Genomic DNA, 22,002 nt, shown 5'->3' with positions numbered 1-22,002 from the left:
GAAACCACCAACCTTTAAATCATAAAAATTATGTGGGGCTGTGATACCATGTGTCCCCCAAGCAATTGCTATGGGGGGCCCTGGCATGGTAACACAAACCCCAACATATAAACATACAAATAAATGACAACCACAACTTTATAATTGGAAATATAGCCCGCGATGTTTATTAAGGGTTACCCAAGAATAAATAATTCAATACAACATAACCATAAAATTATTGAAAATTCATTAATCAATCATCATCAAATTATTGAACCAAGTCCCCCCAGCATTAGCTGGGAGACTAAACCCCACAAGCCATGAATCATCGATACATGCCCCCCCCCCCAAACATCGCAGCCATTTTTCAATAACATTTTGCAGACCTAAATTAAAAATATCAATCCCCACTTCAGAAAGATGAATATCATCTGACCTATAAAGGCCTGATGTAAAACCCTCCAGATCAATATGTCTGTATGAAAAAACCCCTAAAGAGGGTAAATACTTCTCCATTGCTCGATTGACTCTCTTTCTTATTTTCTCTAAATATGAACATACCTTACCTGTCCATAATAATCGAGGAACAATTTCCCAAAAAATTAAAACAGAACTGGGAAACATGCATTGTATTACAGCTAAATCCCTTCTCATTTCCCAAATTAGCTCTAATGTCCTAACTTTTCCAATGTCATTACCACCGATATGAATTATTAAAACGTCCGGACATGGCCAAGACGAATTCAATTTCTTCAATTCAGCCATAACTCTCTTCCACTGTAATCCTCTTATACCCCACCAAAAAATATTAAAAACATTCGGATCAAAAGATAAATTCTCTGAATAACTCCGCTTGCTTGCTCTCTTCTGAGCCCAATAGATAAAAGAGTGGCCAACTATCCAGACCACTAATTTTTTACCTAAAGAAAATAATAATTAATTCATAATCAAAAAGTCAGGTCTAATATATAGTCTAAATCTGTTTGATTCCCATCTACCTATACGCTTAATTATTGATTCATCCAAACCTAATCTGGCTGCTTCCGTAGCAGCCCCAATTCTAAAAGAATGGGATGAAAATTTAAAATCACCCAAGTCTAACGAAACTAAACATTTCTTAAAAATTGAAGTAAATTGGAACCTAGTTAATGGAGACATATCCTGGTGTAACAAAAAGGGGCCTGTAACTGCAGGTCTAATTTTAAACCATTCCTGAATATTTAGTACCGGACAAATTTCAGAGCCTTCGAACTTATTTAGACGAATCCAGAAACCACGACCAGACTGATCCGTTTTTGATTTTCTCAAGAAAATAGATACAAACGAACTTCTCAACTAAATGTCTTTACAATCTAAACCAGAACTAACTTTTTTATTAATCGATACTAATTCACCTATTCTTAATGCTGCAAAGAAGGCGACTACAAACGCTGTGCGAAATAAACAAACTTCAAAACTGTCAAAACAAATCTGCTCCAAAGCAGACCACAATTTACTCAAAAGATCAACAGAAATAGGTCTCCTACCATCTGAGCGAGAAAAATTCCTCCGATAAACCTTCAGTAATTGCCTGACTGGAAAATAATTGATTGGTTGTGAACCCAATAATTTCCTAAAAAATGCCAGGATATTTGAAATGTAAGACGCAGAAAATTCATTCTGAATTAAATCACAGATAAATAATAAAAATAGATCATCATGTAAATAATCGACATCTAAATTTGCACAAAAGGAAAGCCAATCATTCCATGCAGCTGAATACTCAGCCCATGTTCTAGGTGCTAATGAATTTCTAATATTAGAAGAAATCAATCCCAGATCTAGTCCCACAAATGAATTGGGCATGGGATCCCTTCTTCCTCTGCCTCCGGAGCCAGCTCTCGAAACTTCTGCCACTGACAACGAGACAGAGAATCTGCTAAATTATTACTTCTTCCTTCAATATAACTCGCTTTCAACCATATATTAAAAGATAAACAACACAGTACCAAATGTCTTAACAGCTTAGTGGTAAGATCACATTTTGATGATAATGTATTTATAGCAAATACAACTCCTTTGTTGTCTGTAAACAAACGAATTCTTCTATCTTTAAATTCAAAACCCCAAATTACAATAGCAACTAGCACAGGAAAAAGTTCGAGTAACACTATATTCTTGTTAACTTTATTCAATATCCAAGAATCCGGCCAAGTCTCTGCCGACCATCTACCACACCAGTATGCTCCATAGCCACTACTACCTTCTGCATCCGTGAATAAACAAAGCGAGTCTGAATCTTCAAAATCTTGCTGCCAGCAACTGTGACCATTGAATTTGCTCAAAAATTCAAGCCAAATTCCCAGATCATCTTTCAAGTAACTCGATAATCTGTTATGAGCCCTAGGCGACTTCAAACCCGGCGTAGCAAAATAAAGTCTTTTAGAAAAAACGCGTCCCATTGGAATAACTCTGGTAGCAAAATTTAATAAACCAAGTAAAGATTGTAGTTCCTGTAGCGTAGTTTTCTTTTTTGCTAACAGCTCAACCAACAAAACTCTGATTTTTAACAACTTATCTACTGGTAATCTAAATTCCATATTAACCGAATCTATAACAATACCTAAAAACTCTAAACAATAACAGGGCAAAACCGTTTTTTCTTTAGCAAATGGAACTCCAAAATAACTAGTAACTTCAATAAATTTATCTAATAACTCTAAACATGAAAACGAATCAGCGTAACCAACAAACAAGAAATCATCCAAATAATGTAATATACCTCCATTAGGCATCTGTTCCTGAACTACCCAATGCAAAAAAGTAGAAAAAGCTTCAAAATAATGACAGGATACTGAGAATCCCATCGGGAGGCATTTGTCAAAATAAAATGCATCATCAAACTGAAAACCTAAAGAGTTAAAGAGGCTCTGTCACCAGATTTTGCAGCCCCTATCTGCTATTGCAGCAGATCGGCGCTGCAATGTAGATTACAGTAACGTTTTTATTTTTTAAAAACGAGCATTTTTGGCCAAGTTATGACCATTTTTGTAGTTATGCAAATGAGGCTTGCAAAAGTCCATGTGGGTGTGTTTAAATGTAAAAGTCCAAGTGGGCGTGTATTATGTGCGTACATCGGGGCGTGTTTACTACTTTTACTAGCTGGGCGCTCTGAAGAGAAGTATCATCCACTTCTCTTCAGAACGCCCAGCTTCTGGCAGTGCAGATCTGTGACGTCACTCACAGGTCCTGCATCGTGTCGGCACCAGAGGCTACAGATGATTCTGCAGCAGCATCAGCATTTGCAGGTAAGTAGCTACATCGACTTACCTGCAAACGCCAATGCTGCTGCAGAATCAACTGAAGCCTCTGGTGCCGGTGTGTCCTCGCTCGTCTGACACGATGCAGGACCTGTGAGTGACGACACAGCGTGATCTCTCGAGAACACGCTGTGTCTGCACTGCCAGAAGCTGGGCGTTCTGAAGAGAAGTGGATGATACTTCTCGTCACAACGCCCAGCTAGTAAAAGTAGTAAACACGCCCCGATGTAACACACATAATACACGCCCACTTGGACTTTTACTTTTAAACACACCCACTTGGACTTTTGCAAGCCTCATTTGCATAACTACAAAAATGGTCATAACTTGACCAAAAATGCTCGTTTTTTAAAAATAAAAACGTTACTGTAATCTACATTGCAGCGCCTATCTGCTGCAATAGCAGATAGGGGTTGCAAAATCTGGTGACAGAGCCTCTTTAAAGCCACTAGGCTTAACCGGTAGTAATCTAAAAGCTGATTTTATGTCAGCCTTGGCTAATAGAGCTTTGTGGCCAAACTGTCTTAATAAAGCCACTGCCTGATCAAATGAAGCGTATGTAACTGACGCTCTTCCTTTATCTATCTCGTCATTTAAAGACGTCTTCTCCGGGTAAGAAAGGTGATGAATTAGTCTAAAAGACCCAGCCTCCTTTTTAGGAACTATACCTAAAGGTGATAACCTGAAATTACTAAATGGAGGAGTACTAAATGGGCCAGCGATCCTGCCTGACTCTAATTCTTTACACAACTTTTCCCTAACAATAGCTTTATGCATATCTACTGATTTCAAATTTTCAACCCAGCAGCAGCCATGACCAATAAACATTGGAATTTCAAAACCTTCATTGAAACCCTTAAAAATGAGCTCAGCTTTCTCCCTGTCTGGGTAACGCTCGAGCCATGGGCGCATTCTTATTAGCATCACTGGCGTCCATGCTTTTTGATAACTCCTTGGTACTTGGCTGTTGCTGACTTGATTGACCTGCTTTTTTGAAACATCTACACATGGGGTGAGCGCCCCAACAAAAGGAACACTCGTGTTTATACCTACAACTACTAAACCGTTTGCAAGTTGTTTCATTAAAAGCGAAACATACCCCTTTCCTAAGGTTACCTTGAGCAGCATTTTGCTGTTTAACCGGCGTAGCTCTTTGTGGTAACATTAGATTGAGCCAAAGACCCACATCTTTAACCCCCCAATTAATGGACGGGTAAACTGCCAACTTCTGTCTAAACATTTCGTCATAGTTGTACCATGCCATACCGCCAAAATTGCGATAAGCCTCAAGAATAATATCAATATGTTGAAATAAACCACAACACTTATCCGGATATTTCTCACCTAAAACTGCAGAATAGATACAAAACGCCTGTAACCAATTATTAAAAGATCTTGGCATACTACGCTTCCTATCATCCTCGTACTTTTCATCTTTCTTATCACTACAAACAATATGTTCCTTAGCTGAGGGCAATAGTGATAAGACTTCAATAAATTCATTACGCCAAATGCGCTCCTTAATATTCTTCAACAAATGAAAACCTAAAGGTGACACTTCACACGAAATTGCCTCCTTAACACAAGTCTCTACAACTCCTGCACCTCTGTCTAACAAAGGAACAACACTAACAGACTCAGCAACCTGTGGAAAATGACAGAAGTATTACCATTACTCTCTGTCACTTTATCATTTGAGCTGTTCTATTCACTCCATACTCCAGCTGCTGTACTAGGAGCTGCAGCTTTAATAATAAAATCTGATAAAACCTTCATAAAATTAAAAAGATAGACATTTTGGTTAGCATTCATCTCACCACTCGCTGGGTCCATTGCAGGCTGATTCTCTCCCGACCTTGAACCGGTAGGTGGAGCTAAGCCCTGCTGGTCCTGACGAAATCCCTCTCTAGGCTGTGCAGCTCATCCTGAGGAAGCTGTACTGCGCTGCTGCTGTGAGGCGCTTTCCCGCCCTTCTGACTCCGTAGGACCCTGGAAACTCTGCCTCGTCACTGTCCCACGCCGTTCTGACGACACCGACTGCTGACGCTGTCTCCCCTCTGCTGACAGGCAAAACTCCGCCCTTTGGCCGACTGAACGACCACTGCTTCTGCTCCTGCTGCCATGAGGAGGCGGTGAGTAAATTACCCGGCTCCTCCTTGTCCTCTTGGTCGGCCTCCTGTCAGTCTCTGTAAGGCCCGGCTCCTCCTCTGTAAGTACCGCCTCACTCCGCTCCATCACATCCTGTGGTAGTCTTCCTCCTTGTTCCGGTGGCAGCTCTGCTACATTAAGGCATCTTCTTAGCCATTCCTCACCTCCCGCTGACTCCGCTCTCTGTAATAGCTGTTGCATAAGGTCCTCCATGGCTTGTCTTGAATCTTCTTCAAACGGCCCGGAACACTGCCGGACACCAGAATTTAAACAGGAAATCTTCCCGCCGTTGCTGCTCATTATCCAATCAGTAAAAAGCGCGGGCTTTACGAGCGCAAGGTGGAAAATTCCAGAACCTGCTCGTACATTCCTGTACAGCTGACCTGAACCTGACCCATGCAGGTAAATACCAACTGTAATAATAAAAGAGGGGTGGGGAGGAAGAAACCAAACCAGAAACCACCAACCTTTAAATCATAAAAATTATGTGGGGCTGTGATACCATGTGTCCCCCAAGCGATTGCTATGGGGGCCCTGGCAATAGATCTGACTGCAGCACCTTTAGAAATGTTGCCCCCTACAGGTGATTTCAATCCTCTAGAAATGAAGACTGATGTAAAAACAGGTTGCTAATGACAACAAGCCGTGTTCAGTGGATGCTACTATAGAGTATGCTTCAGCCACTGACATTGCATATGATGTAAAAGAGGTTGCTAATGGCAACAAGTCATGTTCTGCCACTAAGCAGGAGCAGGGCCCTAACACTGCTGTGGAGATGACCACTTTTTGGTCTAATAATCTTAAACCTGAAGTGTCTGAACAGTGTCATGGGAAATTTTCCCTGGCTAGCCAGTCTGAGCATGTGAATGCTGAGACACATGTTTTAGATTCCAAGATGGAAGGGAGTAAAGCTACTGAAAGTGGTGTTGTAGCTGATAATATACATTGCGTACCACATCCAATGGGTGTATATGTTATGACGCTCAGGTTCCAGGGCTCAGAGCGAGTCAGGCAGATTGTAGTGAGCCAAGTTTATGTACATGCTCACCCTTGTCAGCACACAAAGGGTTAACTCCTGCCCGTTTTCGTGCAGTAACTGACGTAACATTGTCACATGAAAGTAAAATGTAGAGTGATAAAGAATCATGTGCTAATACTGCAGAGCACATTATGCACATTCCATAGAAAATGGTCTACAATTCTATGTTAACCCGTTAGTGACCGCCAATACGCCTTTTCACGGCGCTGCATCAGGATAAATAAACAGAGCAGGGAGCCGTTAAATGTCCCTGCTCTCAGATGGCAGAGGTAGCTGAGGGCTGAGGGCATCCCTGCTCGAACGGGTGAGATCGATATCAGTATCGATCTCACCCGTTTAACCCTTCAGATGCGGTGCTCAATAGAGAGCGCCGCATCTGAGCTCCCTCTCATCCCACCGATGAGATAAGATAAGATCGCCGAGTGTCTATATCTCCGATGGCAGCCGGGGGCGTAATAAAGGCCCCCTGGTCTGCCTGTAGTGAATGCCTGCTAGGTCATGCCAGAGGTATGAGAAACTGACAAAGAAAAAATGATCGACTTGAGGCACGTGAAATACAAAAAATATATATACAATTTTTATTGAATAGAGACATGAGACAAGTAAAAAGATGGAAATAAGGATAAGTCACACAATAAAAAAGGACGTCACATCAATCATAAATCAGATGTGCTAATTTGGTCAACATGTTGGAAACAATAAGGTATTATGGCAGCGAATAAATAAATAGCAGCATACCTGGCTAAAACACATATATGCATATATTTCGTACAGTAGTGGCGATTTAAGTAAAAAAGAAAATGTATAAACAACGCCAACAGGATACAATAGTATAGAGCAGTTTAGGTGTGCAAAAGCTGGTTTTGAAGTGTAATCAAAGAGTTATAGGCAAAGTTTTGTGCAAGCTGCTGAAGATGGCAAGTATTTGTTCAACATACCAGTAGACATTGTGATGCAAAGATGGGACGTCTACACCCGACGCGCGTTTCGGCACCTGCCTTCGTCCGGCACCCGTTTAACCCTTCAGATGCGGTGCTCAATAGAGAGCGCCGCATCTGAGCTCCCTCTCATCCCACCGATGAGATAAGATAAGATCACCGAGTGTCTATATCTCCGATGGCAGCCGGGGGCCTAATAAAGGCCCCCTGGTCTGCCTGTAGTGAATGCCTGCTAGGTCATGCCAGAGGTATGGCCTAGCAGATGCCTGTCCGTTTTAAACGGACAGGCAGTATTACACTGCAATACAGAAGTATTGCAGTGTATTATAAAAGCGATCAGAGGATCGTATATTAAAGTCCCTTAGTAGGACTAGTAAAAAGTTAAAAAAAAAGTTTAATAAAGTTAATAAAAGAAAATGTGAAAATAAAATGAAAAACCCACTTTTTCACCTTGCCAAATGCTTTACTTTAAAAAAAAACAGAATAAAGTTAAAAAGTTACACCTATTTGGTGTCGCCACGTCCGTAACGCCCCCGCCTATAAAGCTATTACATTATTTAACCCGCACGGTGAACGCCGTAAATAATATAATAAATAACAGAATGGAAAATTGCTCTTTTCTGTGCATCCTGCCTTAAAAAAAATTCGATAAAACGTGATCAAAAAGTCGCATCTACTCCAAAATGGTACGAATAAAATCTACAAGTCGTCCCGCAAAATAAAGTACTGAGTACTGAATGAGTACAGTGTCTCCGCTTTCAAGGACTGAATATAATCTTCTGCTAAGTACAGGCGCGTGTATACTTTGAACTCTGTTTGCCTCAACCCTGTGATGCACGCTTGTAATCTTGCATATATGTCATCTGGATAACTACATTGCCTGTTGTACCGGCCTGACTGCTCATACTTCACTACCATCTGACTTAAGCAATAGCTGAATGCTTGTGACGTTGCTGCCACCTAGTGTTCATCCTAGTCTTGTTCGTTGCACCGTCTTCTTTTCTACAAATTGAACATCCTGATAAAATGCTGATGCGATAACCCTAAAATGTAGGAGACGACCCGTCTGACCTAATCTAGCCCTTCCATCTCTCCCCCTGTCTTGATAATGGACAAATTTCTTCATAGACACGCTCAGCCCCCACGTTTTACTAGGCAATCTCAAGGGACCAACCCTAAAACAGAAGCAATGACAAGGGGAAAAGCCGGTAAAGACAAAAAGGGGCCTAGACTTCCTCAGACTCCATCTGCATCACTGTCTTGTCCTCATTCACCGGAGCTTCTCCAAACCGGAGACATCACTCCACCAAACCTATCTCCGGCTGACAATCCTATGTCCTATGCGCTTATGGATCATCATCATGCCACTGTATTGGAAGAAGAGGTATCTCGCTTAATGATACCTTTATTTGACAAGAGAATGAATCTGATCCATACCTCCATTAACTCAGCACTGGCGCAGATTACCACAAACGCACAAAAAATAGCAGACCAGGGAAACCGTGTGCTTTCATGCGAAACTACAGTGTCTGATCTGGAGAACTCAGTGGCTCTACACCAAAATGCAGAAATCATTCTGAGAGATAAGTTAGAGGACCTGGAAAACCGGGACAGGCAGAACAATCTGCGCTTTGTAGGAATTCCCCAAAGCATTGTGGGCGATGATCTCATGCAACTTCTCACAGCAGACCTCCCTTCCGCCCTCCAACTGGATCTTGCACCGGACCCATTCAGCTTTGAGCGTGCTCACAGAATTGGCCCCCCACAGGGAGAGAGAGAGAGTAAAGTTCGCCCAGTTATAGCGAAATACCTTAATTGGGTAATCAAGAAACGTGACTTAAGGGCTTATAGACAGGCCAAGAACTTGCAGGTCAGGGGATCTAAACTACTTATTTTTCAGGACTTCTCCTCAGCAGTTTCCTTGAAAAGAAAGGCGTTCACGCCAATATGCCGTCATCTACAAGAGAAGGGAATACGTTTCCACTTCTGTACCCAGCTAAGCTCAGGGTGACTGAAAATGGCTGACCCAGCATCTACGCGGATCCTGGAGCAGCTCGACGTCAATTCTTCAGAGATGTCCCTGCCTGACCTGTCATCACTTTGTGAAAATTTGGGGACTCTTCTACCTCATGTTTTTTAATGCCTTACCACATGTTGCGTATTTGCACTGTAGCGCTGATATTGTTTTCTTTTTCTATGCCTTTCATTACTAATTATTATTGTTATGTGGTGCACATATTGTTCACTTTATTTAACTATGTTTTTTTTTTTAACTCATTTTTTTTCCACCCCTTCTGCCCTGGACATGTGTTATCCTCCTAGGTTGCTACATCGTGGGATCTACTGCTTGCTGGGACAGTGGACCCCGATCTTGTAATTCATCGCACTTCTACTTTGAGATCCCTACTGGGATAGGATGAGTACCCTTTATAGCACTATAGACACACCTGTCGTCACGCCTTCCACACTACGAATGGTCAGCTGGAATGTTGCTGGCCTAAATACTGTGGACAAGCGTAAAAAGGTAGTAACTCACTTAAAGCGACTGAGACTCCATGTCATTTTCTTACAGGAGACACACTGGCGTGAGGGCGACGGGGGTTCACTGAGGGCCCCATGGTTGGGTGACTGTTACACAACCTCATACACTTCTAAATCTACTGGGGTGGCAACTCTTTTTCACAAATCTCTGGACCTGACTGTTCACGATACATACTCCGACCCGGGGGGACATTTCCTGTACATCGATGTTACTATTAACACGCACAGATATAGTCTTGTTAACCTATACGCACCCGTGTACCCGAACGCAGACTTTTACTCCTCTCTTTTCCCTTTTCTACTTCAGAGACAAACACATACTCTGATCCTGGGAGGTGACTTTAATCTCACCTTGAACTCAGACATAGACCGGTCCAACCCGACCACACAGGACCGCGCGGGAGCCTCGGTACTCCTTACACTCATAGAACACCTATCATTGTGTGATCCCTGGCGTGTAACCCACACCTCCTCACGAGAATACACGTATTATTCGCATGTCCACAACACTCACTCGAGAATTGATTTATTTTCTTATACCAGATTCCCTTCTTCCATCACTCACCTCGGTAGACCTGACACCCATATGCATATCAGATCATGCTCCAGTATGCATGGAATTTACCACGGGCATTCCAACGTCATATAGTCATAATTGGCGGTTTCCTTCCTATCTGTTGAGCTCTGAGGATTTCCGCAAATACTGATCGCCCATTGGTCTTATTACATAGATGACAATATTGCCCACCTAGATGATACGGCCCTTTTTTGGTCTGCGTCTAAGGTGGTTATGAGCTGACACATCATTTCTTATGTTAATTTTAAACCAAGGGAATATCGTAAGAAATTTCATTCCTTAAATACGGACCTTATGAAGGCTCATAAATTACTGGTAGAATCCCGTACTCCTGAGGCTAAAACAGCATATTTAGCAACTAAATCTCTATTGGAGACTTACATACAGGGTCAGGCTAGATGGGGCGTGGATATGACCAACAACAGATATTTTAGATGGGGTAATCGTGTCAGCTCCCTGCTGGCAAAAATTCACAGACCTAAGCGCTCGAATCACAACATTGAGAAATTAGTGGATCCAGTGTCTCGCTCTGAGATTTTGGACTCTGATCTCATCCGACGGGAGTTTGTGAATTATTTTGCAGACTTTTATCGAACGACAACATATGATCAGGAGGAAACAAAATCTTTCCTATCCAAGCTTCATCTGCCCAAACTAACCGAAGAAAATATAACAGTTTTGAATAATGATATCACGGAGGCGGCGGTTGCTTTAGCAATGTCTAAGCTACCCAATAATAAAACGCTGGGTCCTGACGGCCTATCGGCTGAATAATACAAACTTTTGCCAGATATTGTACCGACATTGACGAGGACCTTACAAGCCATATTTAGTGGGGAGATTGACCTGCCTAACTTTCATGAGTCCAGGACCATATTGCTTCCCAAACCTGATAGGGATCCAACCCTCCTTTCCTCATATCGCCCGATTTCCCTTTTAAACCAAGACTAAAAGCTCCTAACAAAGATTTTGGCCGACCGCCTCCAAACCATGCTTGGACCGATCATTGCCCCAACCCAGCTAGATTTCTTGAGGAATAGACATTCCACTAAAGGTATCCGACAGGCTGTAGCAGCCACGGTGTCTGCACTAGATCCCTCCTCCCCAGTGACCATGCTGCTGGGACTTGACGTGGAAAAGGCTTTTGACTCTATATCATGGCCTTCGGGGACCGCTTTCTAACATTCCTTTCACGCTCACAGGCCTGTTCTGCCATCAATGGGCTCAACTCTCGTCCTATCTCAATTTTCAGGGGTACGCGTCAGGGATGCCCTCTCTCACTGTTACTATTTAATTTGTCCCTAGATCCACTTCTCTGTCATCTCCAATCCCTAGCATGTTTTCAAGGCATAGAAATTGGAGATTCTCAAATTAAACTATCGGCATTTTGCAGATGATATTTTGTTGTTCATATCTAACCCTGCCTCTACTTTACAACCAATCCTCCAGGAAATCTAAATTTATGGTGCCCTGTCAGGTTTCAAGATCAATCTACAAAAATCAGAAGCCCTAATTCTTAGGGCTTATTCAGACGAACGTGAGCGTAAATAGTCTGGAGCTAGACAGTGGCATATTACGGATGGATCATTCACAGTCAATTCATCCTGCGTCTCCACCTGCGACTTGCCTAGTGCAGAGGAAAACGCACCAAAAAACACATAAAAGTGGAAAAACGCATCAGAAAACGAATTAAATGGTTTTTTTTTTAAGCTGATTTTCTACGGGTCACAGCCAACTGTAGTCATATACACAGGACTAAGATTCTGAATGTATTTACAATTTGTTTGGCACAAATGTTCAAGGGCAGAAAGATAGCATTTACTAATGTACCATGCATAATAAGCCAGCACCATAATTTGCCCCAGTCGATAGCCCCATGTTTAACCCGATATGTCAGTTTGAGGGCATACTATAGTTATCAAAATATGATCATATCACAGCATAAGCATACTCGATTATTAGTGAGAAATGACAATAAATTAAACGTTAATATTCAAATGAAGCAACCAAAACGTATATTTTCGTTCAACCCAGCCGGGTTAACTGATTTAATTATATGGATCCACCGACTTTCAATCTGTAAGATCCTTTTGTTCCAGTCACCTCCCCTACAGTGTTGGGGAACAGCTTGAAAACCAATGAACCTCATTGATTTGGGATCTCCCCTATGCATCAAATGTACATGTCTTAATACTGATGTCTCTTTTTCGTTGACTTTATCATTGAAGTGGTCCCTAACTCTATGGCAAAATTCACGTTTTGTTTTCCCTAACTAGTCCAGGGGGCACCCACATTGGGCAAGATAAACCACTCATTTAGTTTTACAATTTATGAAGTTCCTAATTTCAAACACAGTAGATGAGCTAGAGAGTGGGTTGGATTTGGTCACATGCGACACACGTACCACATTTAAATGTGCCCCATGGTCTTTGTGTGAGCCAGTTATCTTTTCGTAATGGGGGAGAGAAGTGACTATTGACTAGCCTATCTTTCAAACTTCTCCCCTACCGGAAAGTGATCTGTGGTCATGGGGTCAGGACCTTCCCGAGGTCATGATCCTGTAAAAGGATCCCCAATATTTCTTCAAAATCTTCCTTACCTCAGTGTGTGTCTCATCATATACATCTATGACTCTAAATTGTTTAACTTCCTCAGTATTAACTCTAGAGGTCAATAGGGTCTTTCTCTCTTTCCTGATGGCTAAATTAAAAGCCTCTCTCAGGGTTTGATTGGATACCCCTGGTTCCTAAAACTTATGCGAAGATCGCGAGCCTGTTTTACAAATGTTGTCGTTTTCGTACAGTTTCTCCTGAGACGGAGGTATTGCTCATCTAGGAATTCCCTTTTTGAGGGAATAAGGATGGGAGCTCTCCCATTTCAGGAGGCTGGTTGTTGCAGTTGCTTTGTGGAACACCTCTATTTTGATAAAGCCATTATGGTCAGGCTCAATCAAGACATCCAAAAAGGCCAGAGAATGTTCCTCTATTACAGCAGTGAATGTCAACCCAACATGATTACAGTTGATACAGTTTGTGTATAGGTTCAGACAGCACCAGATACGTGGAAGGATAGGGTTTTGCACGGATAGGGGCACAACCCAAATATGAGTATAAAAGAGTATCCGGCAAACTTATTTTGAAACAAAGGTATTTTTATTATTTTGTTTTTAATGCCAGTGGCTGAGTGCGAAGTTTCGGTCTAAGCGACCTTCAACAGGCACTTAGCCGTGCTGGAAAACTGCATAGACCAGCGCAAGTGGTGCTGATAGCGCTCGTCTATGCAGTTTCCCAGCACGGCTAAGTGCCTGATGAAGGTCGCTTAGACCGAAACTTCGCACTCAGCCACTGGCATTAAAAACAAAATAAAAATACCTTTGTTTCAAAATTGGTGTGCCGGATACTCTTTTAGACAGTTCACAAACTCCATGAATGTCTCCTTCGCGCCCTTCCTATCCCTTCTATGTCAAACCATTTGGAGTTACATTAACACGAGCTTACTCTGGCACTGAATGCTATTACTTCATCGTTTTTTGATCTGACAGCCAGCTTGTTTTGTTTCTAAGCCAGGGAACGCTCTGTCTGGTTCCCATAGCAACATTACGTCACCAAACACTGCATATAAGACAGTCTCTCTCCTCTCTGTATAGAAGACTGGAGAGAGAGTGTCTAATGTAAATAAAGAGAGAGAAACTCTGAGACAGTCTCTCCCCTCTGAAGCAATAAATAAATAGAAATGTCAGCTCACCCTCCCAGGTGCACGAAGAAGACAGCGATCTCCACGCTATAGGAAAAGCATTCAAGAGGAAAAGATCAGCACTCCTTGTGAATTTGAAAAATAAATCTTCTTTATTTATTTAGATAGCCAGCGGAAGGCTGAACAGCTTGAAGTGGACAAAATACATAAAACGTCCGTCCTCTCTGACGCGTTTCTAGCTCACAAGAGCCATTACTCATAGATAGGGGTGGGAATGAGAGTGTGTGGCTGAAATAACAGCCAGGAAAGAGAAACACCCACTCTAATCAGGTGTATACAATGATCACAAAAGCGAATGACATATAAAACGTACAAAAATTTATAAAAATGCAACTATAAAATCACAGAAATCACAAAAATATATCTAGTATTAATAGTTCGTAATAAGATCATTTCTTACATTAAGACCATTGGGGACTATAGTATTCAACATGAGAATCCGGTATCCCTCACGATTTAGTAGTGCTCTCCTATGATCACCACCTCGTACTGGTTTATTAACCCTTTCAATTCCTGAAAATTGAAAGCTGCTGAAATTGCCTTAAAATTAAAGTGTTTGGATGCATTATAAGGATTTCTAACTTCAGGATTAGTGGCTCCATTGAGATGTTCTCTAATTCTGGCCTTAAGTGGGCGACTTGTGCACCCAACATAGGATAAATTACAGAGAGTACAGTTTATTTTATATACTACATGTCGTGTGCTGCAGTTGATAAAATGTTTTATTTTATGTATAGTTTCATCAATAGCCGAACTTCTTTAATTTGATGTACCGTATTTTTCGGACTATAAGACGCAGTTTTTAGCGAGAATAATTCTTGCTAAAAAGTCCCTGCATCTTATGGTCCGCAGTCAAGGGACCCGGCATCTCCGGGCGCCATGACCGCTTCATTACTTAACCCCTTCCCCACCCATGACGTGCCGGCACCTCATGGAGCTGGAGGGGAGTGATGTATGGAGCAATTTCGCTGTTCCTGGCAGTTTAAAGGGGTTGTGCTATAAAACACATGTATCCCCTATACACTGGATAGGGGATACATGTGTGATCGATAAGGAGAACGGGGACTGAAAGTTACCAGGAGCGCTGCATGAGAAGCTGTTACTTCCGCGTTCTGTGTCCGGCAGCTTCATAGAGATCAATGGGATTCTTCTGCGCATGCGCGAGCGGCTCTCATTGATCTCTATGGAACAGCAGAACAAATAAGTCGGACACAGAACCCAGAAGTCCAGGCTTCTCATGTAGCGCTCTGGGTGACTTTCGCTCCCCTGTTCTCCTTATTGCTGGGGCTCCCAGTGGTCGGACCCCCAGCGATCTCACATGTAGCCCCTATTCTGTGGATAGGGGATACGTGTGTTTTATGGCAAACCCATTTAACTAGTTAAATGCCGTGGTCAATAGCGATCGCGGCGTTTATATTTGTTTTTCTATGAAGGACATTTATGACATATCCACAGGATATGTCCTAAATGTCAGACAGATGCATGTCCCACCTCTGGAATCCGCACCTATCTCTAGAACGGGGCCCCCTAAACCCTGTTCTAGCTTTCTGTGCTCTCCCGGCGACCTGATTACTGAGCTACGCTGTTTCCGTAACTCCCATAGAACTGAACAGTAGTTACGGAAACAGCGTAGCTCGCATGCTACGCTGCTTCCGTAACTGCCATTCACTACTATGGGAGTTAGGGAAATAGAGTAGTTACGCTGTTTCAGTAACTCCACATGTAACCAAGTGGCTGCTGGTTCAAGTCCCCTAGGGGAACTAATAAAATGTGTAAAAAAAAAAATTCATGTTAGATACATTTTTAGGAGTGCAAAAAAAAAAATCTTTTCCCATTTTTCCCCAAGCACAATGTAAAAAATAAAATAATTTCGGCCCACAACAAAATAAGCCCTCACACCGCTCAATCGATAAAAAAACGTTTTGGCTCTCAGAATGTGGTGAAACAGAACAAATAATTTTTTTCATATTTTCTGTTGTCTAAAACCTGGGTGGTTCTAACGGTCAGGTGCGGTTTATAATCCGAAAAATATGGTACATGGTTGCAACACATACATATATTTGCTCCACAAGGATAAAAACCTTTAGGGTATGTGCACACGCTAACTGCATTTACGTCTGAAATTACGGAGCTGTTTTCAGGAGAAAACAGCTCCGTCATTTCAGACGTAATTACTTGTACTCGCATTTTGCGAGGCGTCTCTGGCGGCCATAATTGTGAGCTGTTTTTCATTGGAATCAATTAAAAACGACTCAAATTATGTCCAAAGAAGTGTCCTGCACTTATTTGACAAGGCTGTTATTTTACGCGTCATCGTTTGACAGCTGTCAAACGACGACGCGTAAATTACAGGTCGTCGGCACAGTACGTCGGCAAACCCATTCAAACAAATGGGCAGATGTTTGCCGACGTATTGGAGCCGTATTTTCAGGCGTAAATCGAGGCATAATACGCCTCGGTTACGCCTGAAAATAGGTCGTGTGAACCCAGCCTAAGATGACAGCCACGTATTTTGTTTAGGTGAAACATGCGTTAAACTAGGTGAGAGCATAGTACCCAAAGTAGGCGCTCTCCGAGAAGAAAATTTACAACCCGTCTCTAGTATCTGGCGTAAACCTTCGTCTTGAAAAAGGATTGGTAAGTATTTGGACACTATAGATTGCATCATATGATATTCTTTACTATATGATGTAACAAACGCAAGAGATTAATTTTTATTCTTTTTATATTTATGTTTTCTTTGTAATCGCAGCGTTTTCTGTCCTCATCTAAATTAATAGCAGGGTCCACTGGGGATAGCCTCGATCCTTTAAACAATGGCATATTTTGTACGTTTCGTCCCTATATGATTGTTCAGACGAGCAGTTTCTTTTAGCTCAAAATATTTCTCCAACCGGGACACCCTTAATGGTATGTTCCGGGTGGCAAGATTTGCCATGCAAAATTGCATTTCCAGTAGTAGGCTTGCGATAAGTGCCAGTCTGAACAGTCTCAAAACTGGAGGTACAACTCAAAGTGAGATCCAGAAACGCGATTTGTTTGCAATCATAAGCATAGATGAAAGTCAAACCGAATGGGTTATTATTAATGTAGTTGATGAAGTCTGGTATGGTCGCCACATGAGAGGACCAGATGAGGATCATGTCATCAATGTAACGACCATACCGGACTAAATCAAGAGCAAAAGGATTGCTGTCAGTGAATAGAAAGCATTCCTCCCACCATGCTGCATATAAATTGGCGAGCAAAGGGGAAAATTTAGCCCCCATAGCGGCGCCCGTTTTTTGTATATAGTAACATTCATGAAACATGAAATAATTGGAGGAGAGAAGATACTCTATTGCCATAATAATTCAATTTTTGAGATCTGTTGAGTATTTCGAATATCTATCTAGATCAGGGGTCTCAAACTCAGCAAGGTAAGTGGGCCGCATATAGAAAAAATGGGAAGTTGACGGGCCACATTACTTTCAAATTTGATACAACACAAAATTATTGTGCCCTCTGTAGATGCTGCCGCAGAGTCTTCTGTAGATGCTGCCGCAGAGTCTTCTGTAGATGCTGCCGCAGTGCCCTCTGTAGATGCTGCCGCAGTGCCCTCTGTAGATGCTGCCACAGTGCCCTCTGTAGATGCTGCCGCAGTGCGCTCTGTAGATGCTGCCACAGTGCCCTCCGTAGATGCTGCCACAGTGCCCTCCATAGATGCTGCCACAGTGCCCTCCGTAGATGCTGCCACAGTGCCCACCGTAGATGCTGCCACAGTGCCCTCCGTAGATGCGGCCACAGTGCCATCCGTAGATGCTGCCACAGTGCCCTCCACAGATGCTGCCACAGTCATGGACACCGATGTCAGGGAATTCGACAGAGTCCCGGAGCAGAGCCGATACTAGCGCTCTGCTCGGGTCTCCGCTCTGGGGAAGACCCTGACACACTGTCCATATATGGACAGCTATGTCAGGGAATTCCACAGAGTCCCGGAGCAGAGCCTGTACTAGCGCTCTGCTCGGGACTCCGCTCTGGGGAAGACCTGACATACTGTCCATATATGGACAGCGATGTCAGGGAATTCCACAGAGTCCCGGAGCAGAGCCTGTACTAGCGCTCTGCTCGGGACTCCGCTCTGGGGAAGACCCTGACACACTGTCCATATATGGACAGCGATGTCAGGGAATTCCACAGAGTCCCGGAGCAGAGCCGATACTAGCGCTCTGCACGGGACTCCGGCTCTGGAGAAGCCCCAGACATCGCTGTTCATATGTGAATTCCAGAGTCTAGCGGCTCTATGTCCCGCGGGCCGCAGATGACAGCCCCAGGGGTCGCGTGCTTGAGACCCCTGATCTAGATGGTATGAAACTGCTTTTAATGCTAATTGATGGGAGATGCATGTATATAATGCCTCGATATCACAAGTTATCCATACAAAATTATTCTGCCATTTAATATTCTGTACAGACGATAGCACGTGTTTGGTATCCTGGAGAAACCCATAGCAACGTGTAATCAAGGGTTGCAGTAATGTATCTACCCACTCGCTAAGTTTCTCATTGAGGGAACCGATGCCTGCCACAATAGATCTCATAGGGAGCGGGAAGCGATCCTTGTGGATCTTGGGCAAGGAATGAAAAATAGGAATAACTGTTTTTTCAACAAAGATGTAATCACATTCTCTCTGGTCCATAACTCCCAAATTTAGAGCTTCCTGTAACAAAATGTACAGGCGTTCAGAAAAAATCACAGTCAGATTAATGCTAGATCTGTCATATGTGTTATCATCCGATAATAATTCCTCATTTAGCCTAATGTAAAGCGCAGTGTCCAGGACCACAACCGCCCCTCCCTTTTCTGCTGTTCTAATGGTTATATCTATATTGTTCTTCAAAGAAAAAATTGCTTTGTATTCCCTCTTGGGTAAATTATCAACAGATTTAGTATCTGCCGTAGTATGTAATTCAACTAGATCTTTTTGGACCAATTCCTGAAACCTATCCAAAACAGGAGGTTTAAGATGAATAGGATAGAAAGAGGGATTATGGACAGAAAAAAATCTATCTAAATAAATAAAGAAGATTTATTTTTCAAATTCCACAAGGAGTGCTGATCTTTTCCTCTTGAAGTCTCTCCCCTCTGTTTACATTAGACAGCCTCTATCTCAGTCTCCAGGGTGTGGGGTCTTCCTGCTTGTCCTTCATACTTACCTGGATGCAGTATCTTATCCTCCTCCTCCTCCTCCCTGGGTCTCTCCCTTCGCCTTGAGAGCCTGCAGGATCCAGTGTGTGTCCTCAGGTTCCTTATGCATTTGTCTTCCCCTCAGTACATAGGTGCAGGGCCAAGCAGCAATGGTCGTGTTGCGTGGTAAGGTTTGCAGAGGAGGTGTGAAGATGTTGGGGGAAGCTGGTGCTAAACCGGTTGGGGGTCAGGAGGGTGTAAGTTTGGAGAGCCTGCTGGTGCTGGACTCGTTGCTGCTCTAACGGCTTCTTCCGTGCTTTTCCAGTCATATTGAGAAGGCGTTGCTGTGCAGTTTGGGCTAATATCGGGCTAATGTCATAATAAAAGGGCGAATTAATAAAATGATATTATTCACTCAGCCCTACTATACATACATAAAGGCACATATTTAGGTATACAGAATCCCTGCGCAGGCCGGCGTGATGACGTCACTGGATCACGCAGGCCTATGCAAGGATCCCGTCGGCATTGAGGAGCTGCTCCGTTCGTCGGGAGAACAGGGCCTAGGTGAGTACCGTATATATATATATTTTTTTCTTGGGGGTGATATATCCTACTATATACAAGGGAGGTGGGAGCGCTATCTACAAGGGGGGCTGTATAGCGCTGTCTAAAGGGGTGGCTGTATAGCACGGTCTACAGGAGGGCTTTATAGCACGGTCTACAGGGAGGGCTGCATAGCACTGTCTACAGGGGGGCTGTATAGCACTGTCTACAGGGGGCTGTATAGCACGGTCTACAGGAAGGGCTGTATAGCACTTTCTACAGGGGGGCTGTATAGCACTCTACAGGGAGGGACTGTATAGCACTGTCTACAGGGGGGCTGTATAGCACTGTCTACAGGGGGGCTGTATGGCACTGTCTACAGGGGGCTGTATAGAACTTTCTACAGGGGTGCTGTATAGCATTGTCTAGAGGGCGGCTGTATAGCACTGTCTACAGAGGGGCGGGCTGTACAGCACCGTCTACAGAGGGGCGGGCTGTACAGCACCTTCTACAGAGGGGCGGGCTGTATATCACTGTCTACAGGGGGTGGGCTGTATGGCACTGTCTACAGGGGGCAGGCTGTACTGCACAGTCTACAGGAGGGGCTGTACTGCACAGTCTACAGGAGGGGGCTGTACTGCACAGTCTACAGGAGGGGGCTGTATGGCCCAGTCTACAGGAGGGGGCTGTATGGCCCAGTCTACAGGAGAGGGCTGTATGGCCCAGTCTACAGGAGAGGGCTGTATGGCAAAGTCTACAGGAGAGGGCTGTATGGCACAGTCTACAGGAGAGGGCTGTATGGGACTATCTACAGGGGGCACTATCTACAGTGGGGCAATATCAACAAGGGGGCTGTGTGTGGCACACAGGGGAGGGGGGCCCAGTCAAAAGTTTGCTATGGGGCCCAGTGTTTCCTAGTTATGCCCCTGAACAGTAATAAATCTATGAGTAGAGATAATGTAGTAGATGTTACCATAGTGATAACTCTCTGAGTATAAATAATGTAGATGTTACCTGCAGTCCTATGTAACATCAACGATAACACACAGTTAGGGTATGTGCACACGGTGAGAGGCTTTTACGTCTGAAAAGACAGACTGTTTTCATGAGAAAACAGCTGCCTCGTTTCAGACGTAAATGCTCCTCCTTGCATTTTGCGAGGCTTCTCTGACAGCCGTAAATTTTGAGCTGTGCTTCATTGAGTTCAATGAAGAACGGCTCAAATTACGTCTGAAAGAAGTGTCCTGCACTTCTTTTGACGAGGCTGTATTTTTACGCTTCGTCGTTTGACAGCTGTCAAACGACGACGCGTAAATGACAGGTTGTCTACACAGTACGTCGGGAAACCCATTCAAATGAATGGGCAGATGTTTGCCAACGTATTGTAGCCCTATTTTCATGCGTAAAACGAGGCAGAATACGCCTCGTTTACGTCTGAAAATAGGTCGTGTGAACCCAGCCTAACAACTCTCTGAGTACAGATAATGTAGTAGATGTTAGGGCCGGTTCACATCACCGTTGCCCTTCCGTTGTGGGGTTCCATCCAAAGTTTCCATCCGGTTAACCCCTCAACGGAAAGGCAAACGGACACCTAAGCTTCCGTTTCCCTCACCATTTATATCAATGGTGACGGAAACATTGCTAAAGGTTTTCGTTTGTCAACGTTGTGACAGAGTTCCATTGTTTTGACTAAACCAATAGCGCAGTCAACTGCGCTATTGATTCCGTCAAATTATGGAACCCTGTCACAACGGTGACAAACAGAAACCATTAGCTAGGTTTCCGTCACCTTTGAGTTCACGTTAGTATTGCAGTATATCATGCAAGCGATCCAATGATTGCTGGTTCAAGTCTCCTAGGGGAAGTAATAAAAAAAAGTTAAAACAGTTAAATAAAGGGTTTTTTTATGTGTAAAAAAAAAAAAGTATTAAAAGTTCAAAAATGTCCCCTTTTCGCCTAAAGCAATGTTAAAAAAACCAAAAGTTAGCATAACTGGAATGGCCGCATCCGTGA

At 43.2% G+C, this 22,002-nt stretch overlaps 1 long non-coding RNA gene across 1 annotated transcript in view; it reads right to left on the bottom strand.

The window, feature by feature from the left end:
- The window catches only part of LOC142655636 (uncharacterized), a 676,170-nt gene extending 661,708 nt beyond the window's left edge, over positions 1-14,462 (bottom strand). Inside the window, exon 1 of the long non-coding RNA XR_012849527.1 lies at positions 14,269-14,462. This is a non-coding gene — a long non-coding RNA (uncharacterized LOC142655636). The remainder of the gene's footprint in view (positions 1-14,268) is intronic.
- Between the last annotated feature and the right edge of the window lie 7,540 nt (positions 14,463-22,002).

Source organism: Rhinoderma darwinii, chromosome 6 (genome assembly GCF_050947455.1).
Source record: "Rhinoderma darwinii isolate aRhiDar2 chromosome 6, aRhiDar2.hap1, whole genome shotgun sequence".
NCBI lineage: Eukaryota > Metazoa > Chordata > Amphibia > Anura > Rhinodermatidae > Rhinoderma > Rhinoderma darwinii.
The sequence above is the reverse complement of the archived record's forward strand: the minus strand, read 5'-3'. Positions and strand labels throughout refer to the sequence as shown.